Genomic DNA, 7761 nt, shown 5'->3' on the forward strand with positions numbered 1-7761 from the left:
CGGCATGTCAAAGTGCCCAGGACGGGCTCCATGCGTCCCGGGCAGAGCCAGCCGAGGTTCTGGGCGCTGGGGTCCATCGGGGCCTGCAGAGGCTCTCCCTGGCCTGGGTAGGGTCTGGAAGCTAAGCCCCAAGCCCGCCAAGAGCAGGATGCCTTTAGGCGCCGGTCGAGCGGATTTGTAGAGCCCTGAAATGTAACTCGGATAAATCCGAGATTGTCATCTTAGGCCAACCTGCTGTCAGTAACTGGAACACATGGTGGCCTAAAGAATATTCGCTGCTGTACACCTAGCAATAAGTCATAAGAAACCTCAGAGTTTTGCTGGATAACACCTTATCCACGAAGTCTCAGGTCCAAGCTCTGGTTGGGACCCGCTGTGGCATTCTGCGCATGTTGAGAACATTTCTCCCTCTCTTTACATTGGAGTCCAGGAAAATAGTAGTCCAGACCTTTAGTGACATCAGACTGGACTACGTAAATGCCTTGTATTTGGGTCTTCCATGCTATCTTGTACAGCGCCTACAAGTGGTACAGAATGCTGCAGCCAGGGGGATTCTTCAACCAAAACCAAGGTCTTCGATGCCCTCCCTCCTGAAATCACTTCACTGGCTGAGACTGAAGGAGAGGATTAAATTCAAAGCTCTTGTTGCCTTCTTTAAAGCTTTTTATGGGATAGGAGCCGGCTACCTTACCAAACGAGTCAAGTGTTATATCCTAGACCGATCCCTAAGATCCTCCTCCTCCAACTGTTCTTGTACTCCTAAAGTACGTCTAGCCCAGATGGGCGGTAGGTTCTTTGGGTTCTTAGGGGCCGGAACAGGCTCCCAGTCTCCCTACATTCTATCTTAGATGTCTCAGTCTTTAACACTTGAAAACGTGACTTTTTAAAATCTAGTAGCGCTCCACAGCTTTCCCAACCGTTTCCGGCAGTGCCAGGACACTCATTTGAGTAGCCGTTTTGCGCTTCAACAAATATTTTTCATTCATACAGAATAATCTCCTAGTGTGTGCCTATATCATTTTTTGACATCCTGCACAGGTCGTAAATTAAGCATCACACATCCCTTTAGCCCACATCCCGGAGGCCAGGCGGCGATAGCTATGAAGCGCTAAAGACGAAAAATCAAAAAAAGGAAAAGGAAGCAGTGATATCCACTCGGCAGGATCTAGGATCTGCTTTTCTGTATCTCCCCATTCCCTAGTCCCAACAAATGACCTGTCCCATAGCTCAGCTGGTAGTTACGGGTAATCACTGCCAGTGTACTTCGATGGCCCTTCCATTTAGCCAGCCACACTTGCACTCACTCATCTTTTCACCTGCACATCTACCCATCCATCCTTTCACTCACACCCACCCTTTCACATTAATTATGAGCCTTTGTCTATCGAGCTGCAGACAGAAGAGGCCCATCAAGAGCTCCATCTCTACAGTAGCGGCTAAAGTGGGGCATTCACGAAGCCACTGTTCAAACCTATCCTTCCATCTCCAAACCTATCGATTAAACTAAACCATCCTGCCTTCCTTTCACTCATCCATCCTTTTGCTCATCCATCCATCCTTTCACCCCACACATCCTCCTTTTCGCTCCTATTAATCCACCCTTTCACTCATCCCTCCATCCATCCTTTCACTCATCCATCCATCCTCCTTTTCACTCGTATATCCTTCCACCCTTTCACTTCCTCCATTTGTTTTCTCTCATCCATCCACCCTTTCGCCTCATCCATCTTCTGTATCGCTCATATATCCATCCACCCTTTCATTAATCCCTCCATCCACCTTTACACTCAACTATCCACCCATCCATCAACCCTTCCACCCAGCCAGCCACCTACCCACCCACTAATTCATCCACCCATCCACCCACCCATCCATTCATTCATCTACTCTCTCACCCATTAATCCAAACCTTTCATTCAGCCATCCACTTTCACCCCATCCATCCCTTCATTCACCCTTGCACTTATCCATCCATTCTTTCACGCATCCATCCTTACATCCATCATTTCACTCATTCATCCATGCATCTATCCATCCACCCATTCATCCATGCACCTATCCATCCACTCTTTCACTCATTAATTTATGCATCTATCATCCACTCTTTCACTTATTCATCCATGCATCTATACATCCACCCTCTCACGGATTCATCCATGCATCTATCCATCCACCCTTTCACTCATTCATCTATGCATCTATTCATCCACCCTATCACTCTCTCACCCAGTTACCCACCCCTTTTAAATCCATTATGGGCTTTTGTGTGCGGACCTGCAGACTGAAGAGGCCCATGAAGAACTCCACAGCTGCTGTAGTTGCTACGGAAGGGTGTTCAAAATGCCCCTGGTGCATGCACAAAGTGAGATGAGGGCCTAGTGCAAGGATAGAAATGGGGGTGGCCTTAGGCCTGCATGAAAGCCTCATGGAGAAATGTATGAGCTTTAATGTAAGCCCTGGATGACGTAAGATATGAGAGGCCATGGGGAGCGGGTAAGGGCTGGCAGAGAGGGCGGTGGGGTGGGATTAGCAGGTTTAGGCACCGGGTGAAACATAAGGTGTACAGGAAAAGCAAAGTAGGAGGTGTAAAGGAAAAGCAAATTGAAAAGAAGGGGGTGCACGAGCTGCATGGGAAGGGAAAGCAAAGTGAGTTGAAGATGAACAGGGATCTTGGCGCTGTATGAGGCCCAAGAGTGGAGTAGAGATTAAAAGGCAGGGGTCATAAAGTTCAGGTCAGGTCAGAGCAAGGGGCCAAGAGGCAGATAAAGCAGTCTCTTACACGTCAGTGCTGTGAGTGTTCTGGAGCTGCAGAAGCATGATGTTTGTCTCATGCTGAAAGAAAATAAAAGCAACAGGGGCGGGCCAGGGAGCCACACGAGCCTTTGGAGCTGGCTGCAACTTGAGTTCTGCTTTGTCATGTTGTTCTTCTGTGCTGGGGAAATTAAAGTGCAGTTCCCAGCTTTTGCATTGACCCTTACACTGCCATTAAACTGCTCAGAGCTACTTATTAACATGGCTGTGACCAACAGGGTTGAACAGCATTTTATCGGATTACAGATAAGACTGTCTACTTGTCCTTTGGACAAAATACAAATTAAAACCTCTTGCCCTCCTTAGAAATCTAGATGTCTCGTGCGTCGGGAGATAGGAATTCCCCACCCCTGCCTTCTCCAACCAACTAGCCTCAACGTGTAGGTGTCCCTTAAGAGCCAAACTCGGTGTGCCGTCTTCTAAATAGGGAAGCACTTTGAACAAGTATATGACTCAAATGTGTGTGTGTGCCTATATCATAAGATCAATTCTACCTTGCAGATAACTTTTTATAATAAAATAGCTTATCCTTAGTTTTTCAAATGGATCCTCTCTCATTAATGTTGCCTCACATTTATTTCGAGCAGGGGTTGTATCCGTTTCTATAGGGATAGGCCATGATGTAAAAACAGGAAAATCACATTGGGCTGTGCGTCATATTATGTGCAGTTCCTCTTACATATTTAATCCATTAAGGGATTTTGAATTGAGGCTTTTTACAGTCATCGTAGGGCTTTCACCCTGTGACATAAGACGACATTTGTGTTACATCCTTCTGATGGCTTTCGGCACAGTGCAGGACCACTGGGTAAGCCAAATCCTTATTTTTTATGGCACACATGTGTTGCAAAATGTGTTTATGCACCTGTAACACTGTACTGCCAATACAGCTCATATTACAGCTACATGTTAGAACATATATAGCAAAATCATTTTTGCAGTTATAATTTCCTTTGATCGGTATTGTGGCACGAATAAACAGAGAATATTAATCCTTAGCATTAATTCCTATTTTGCAAGCTTTGCATCTAGGACATCTGTGAAAACTGTTTGTGCCTCTTAGCTGACTTTCGGATCTTTTGTTTCTGGACGAGATCTTACAAGGTTCTCTCTCATGGTGCTGGTCCTACGCTATGTTATACAGGGTTTAACTGATACCTTTGTGCTTATGATGGGATCAGCACAAACTATATGCCAATTCTTTCTAACTGCCTTTTCAAGCTGTTTATGTAGATTACTATATCCAGTAATTAACCCTGCTGTGTTGTCGATCTTCACTTTTTTGCTTGTGCCAAACAAAATATGTTCCCTTGGTATTTTTGCTGATATTTTTCATTGTTGTGTGGATGGTCTGTGTGTGTACCCTCTTTCTGTAAATCTTTTGATCATCTCTTGTTGACTGGATTGAATGTGTTGCAGTAAACTGCAGTTCCTCTTGGTGGGCAATAACTTGCCATAAGTAATACTCGCTATTGCATGCCTGGGATGAAAACTAGACGCCTTTAAGATTGAATTGTCAGCCGTGATTTTCCTATAAAGATTAGTTCATCATGAACATCGCGTGACATTGTGAATATTGGTGAAAAGTATCTATATATACACCCTCACTGGGAACAGTCTCATATACCTACTCACATATCCACTCAGACACCCATCAACATACCCACTCCCACACTTATGCATCGTCACATACCCCCTCAGATACTCATGCACCCACTCAATATACCCATTCAGGTACGCATACACCCACTTACAGACTCACTCAGAGAGCGACGCACCCTATGTACTGACCTATGCACGTACAAACCCACTCAGACTCATGTGCACAGTTTCATTCCCACTTAGAGACGCTTACACTCATTCACAGACCTACCTGGGTAGTCATGTACCCACCCACATACCCCCTCAGATACTCATGCACCCACTTACAGACTCACTCGGAGAGTAACGCACACACTTGTGGAGAGGGTGTGGCCTAACGGCTAGGGTGGTCAACTTCAAATCTGGGGAACCAGGTTCGTGTCTCAGCAACGATGCTCAACATCCAGTGATCTGGGAAAATCACGTAATGTCCTTATGTAACACAAACAGTGCTCATGTAAAGCCCTCTGATACCAGATACCGTCGGGTCAAGTTTGCACTACATATAACTCGGGAGGGGGGGGGGGGGGGAGGGGGGGGGGGGGGGGGGGGGGAGGGGGGGGGGGGGGGAAGTTGCAGACCCTTTCAGACTCACGCACCCATTTACAGACAAACTCATTTGCACATATGTACTCACAGACCTACTGTTACATACCCACTCAGAAACCTTCAGATGTGCATGCACCCACTCAGACTTACACATCCACTCACAGACGCCCAGACACTGGTCCTCCCAGTCACAGACCTGTCCAGCCAGTCATGAATGTAGACGCTCACTCGACCACTCAGAGACTTAAGCTCTCACTCACAGACCCATTGAGACTTGTACACCCACTCACAGATACACTCACTCATACAGACACACACACACACCCATACCATCACTCAAACACCCATTCGCAGACCCAGAGACTTCTGCACCCAGTCACCGAGAAACTCATGCACCCACTCCAAGTTGCACTCAGAGACCCACAAACCCATTCACAGAACCACTCTGACACTCGCGCTTCCAGTCATAGACCCATTGAGCCTTAGGTACTCAGTCACGGACCCACTCACTCACCCACTGAGACAAGCACGTAGACACTTATGTATCCACTCACTGATCCAGTCAGTCATATACTTACTTTCAAATGCACATGGGCACTCATGCACCTACCCACAGATCGACTGAGACACTCATGGAATCATATCACAGATCCATTGACACACTGATGCATCCAGTGATAGATGCACCAAGTGAGCCACGCAGTTTGTTACAGAACCATTGATAGACTGATGCATAATCTCACAGGTCCTCTGAAATACTAAAAATACTTATGCAGTGATTGAGAGACTATGCATGCAGTTGTAGATACCACTGTAGCGATATTTAGGGAGTTATACATGCTATTAAAGATCTTTTAGATAGTAAAGTGTTTAGTGTGTTGATTATAATCTATTTTGCAGGTGTAAGTTTTGTATGTGGTGGTGGCTATTGAATGTCTGCTCTTGTTTTGTCATTTCGCACCTTTAATCAGGGCGATCACTGCTACTAATATCGCTGCACATGGCAGCATCGGGAAAATGGAAAAATGGTTTAAAAGATTGTTTTCATACAAACTCACTAAAAAATTTGACTTAAAACAGTGCAGTAATAAATCCCTAGTGTCTGAAATACTACAAAAATGTGTGCATATATGGGTTTCACACTTTCCAAAAAAGGTGTGATCGTTGCTGTTACTGAAGTCATTGCGATCATCAGTGTCCTCATGAAGAAGGAAAGTAGGGTTCAAACACTTAATAAAAACTTACTGGAAAATATGTGGAAAAGATGTTTTTAAGCAGTGATTAAGTTAATAATGTGTGTATTGTAATACTTAGAATGATTTTTTTAAGATAACATTTTTGAATGTGGTGGTAGTTGTTGAATTCAACAACAAAAATATTTAACAGAAAATGAAAAACACTTTTGGGCTCTTGGGTGATCAAGTTATAAAATAGAATTTTAAAAAACCTTAGAAATTCACTGAAATAAACAATGGTTGCACAGAGTATTTCCGCAAGCATATTTTTGGGTACAGTGAAAGGCTGCGTTCCTCTGAATGACATAGTGATAGGCTGTGGTGTCATCAGGGGGCCCTGATCAGGAAATGTTCTAGATTGGGGTCACACGGGGGAATCAATAGTGTAGTCATCCCAGGGAAAGTCAGTGGGCATGACGGCTGACTACAAGGGCAGTTAGCTCCTACATACTATGTGGATCTGAGTAGGAAAGAGGGGACCTCTCTGTTGGAGGCAGTGAGGGCGTAGGGCAAGGACAATGTGGAGTGGATGATGGTGGTAAATGTAGAGGTGGGCTGAGTGGCAGAGAAAGAGTACTGGTTGCTCTGTCCTTGTATTTCTTTGTTCCCAGCTTGATGGAGGGAAACCTGGAAGAACTTTCCCCCTCAAATGAGTTTCCCACTTTTGAGGAAGAAATTCCAAAGGCTCAGTGATTTTGCCGTACCCAGGTGAATGAGCAGGCACTCTTGCGTGTGTTCATTTCACTGGAGCCTCTCCAGGATGGGGGCCTCGACATACTCATCTTCTGGCATTGGCTTTGTAGTTGACTTTGATTTAATATTTAGAGTCAAGAAGGGTTTCTCCATCGATGGGATCTTAAGCACTGGAGCCTTTGGTGCTGGCTTTGCTCAGTGCTCTTGGAACAACTTAGGAGAGAGAGCTTATGAGTGTTGATGCCCTTTCTGGAGGCTTGTTACTGGTGCTGTCCGATGCACAAAGGGGCAGGGAACCCTTGACTTGCTTTTTTTCATGTCTATGTTCGGGCTATACATCTGATTCTCTCTGGAGAGGTACTCTACTTCGCCCTCTTCTGGGGCCCTGGCTTAGTGATGTGGGCTTTGGGGGGGGCGAAGGCATACACGGTCTTTATGAGAGGGTTGGTTTTTTGCACCAGTTCGACATCCTCCATATCATGTTCATCAGACTCACATCAGTGGTGAGGTACAACGGATGGGATCCATCTTATTGGTCCGAGGACAGGCAAAAATTGCACGCCTCGTGATGATCTGCCCAGGGATATTTCAAATATCAGAGAAAGTAGTTCTGATAGTGTGTCCATTCCTTCGTCCACACAACATTCGGTGAGGAAGGACTAAACACGGTCCTGCACACACCAGGGAGATGAAGTTACTGGAACTAATTGCACATCGGTGAAATGAAGGTAATGGAACTCTGTTGAATTTGATGCGATCGAAAGGTAATCAAATGGGGCCAACAAAAACACATGTCCATGACTCAACAAACACTGAGCCCTCTCATTTCAGG

This window comes from Lissotriton vulgaris, unplaced genomic scaffold (genome assembly GCF_964263255.1).
Source record: "Lissotriton vulgaris unplaced genomic scaffold, aLisVul1.2 SCAFFOLD_409, whole genome shotgun sequence".
NCBI lineage: Eukaryota > Metazoa > Chordata > Amphibia > Caudata > Salamandridae > Lissotriton > Lissotriton vulgaris.